Here is a 948-nt window from a genome sequence, read left to right on the forward strand (position 1 = left end):
GTTTTCAGCACAGCTGTTTTATAAACTGAACATGGAGGTGATCTCGTTTTATGCTTATTTGTTTGTTTGTTTGAAACGGAGTCACTCTCTGTCACCTAAGCTGGAATGCAGTGATACGGTCTCGGCTCACTGCAATCTCCGCCTCCTAGGTTCAAGCAGTTCTCCTGCCTCGGCCTCCTGGGTACCTGGGACTACAGGTGCCCGGCACTACACCTGGCTAAATTTTGTACTTTTAGTAGAGATGGGGTTTCACCGTGTTGACAAGGCTGGTGTCAAACTCCTGACCTCAGGTGATCCACCCACTTTGGCCTCCCAAAGTGCTGGGATTACAGGACTAAGCCACCGCACCCAGCCCATGCAGCCAATCTCTAATGTGCTGCAAGGATGCATCTGAATTTTGGGAAGCACAGGGTCGGGCCTTCGCCTTGTTTTGGACCATCCCAACACCATGACAACCCACATCTCAGGACTGGCAAGGTCATCATCTAGAGTGTCAGGAGATGGTCTTCTGCTTCCTCTGTAAGGTTCCATCCTTGCCTTAACACCAAGCAAAGCATACAAAGCCAGCGTTTGCGGGGATGTTAGGAAGCTATACTCCAAGATAAACATTTTATTTATTTATTCATTTATTTTGAAACGGAGACTCGCTCTGTTGCCCAGGTTGGAGTGCAGTGGTGCGATCTCAACTCACAGCAACCTCCACTTCCTGGGTTCAAGCGATTCTTCTGCTTCAGCTTCCCAAGTAGCTGGAATTACAATCGTGCCACCATGCCCGGCTAATTTTTGTATTTTTAGTAGAGATGGGGTTTCACCATGTTGGCCAGGCTGGTCTCGAACTCCTGACCTCAAGATCCACCTGCCTTGGCCTCCCAAAGTGTTCGGATTACAGGCATGAGCCACTGTGCCCGACTTAAGATAAACATTTTAATTTTTTTTTTTTTTTTTTTT

The sequence above is a fragment of the Piliocolobus tephrosceles genome, chromosome 21, assembly GCF_002776525.5.
Source record: "Piliocolobus tephrosceles isolate RC106 chromosome 21, ASM277652v3, whole genome shotgun sequence".
Classification (NCBI taxonomy): domain Eukaryota; kingdom Metazoa; phylum Chordata; class Mammalia; order Primates; family Cercopithecidae; genus Piliocolobus; species Piliocolobus tephrosceles.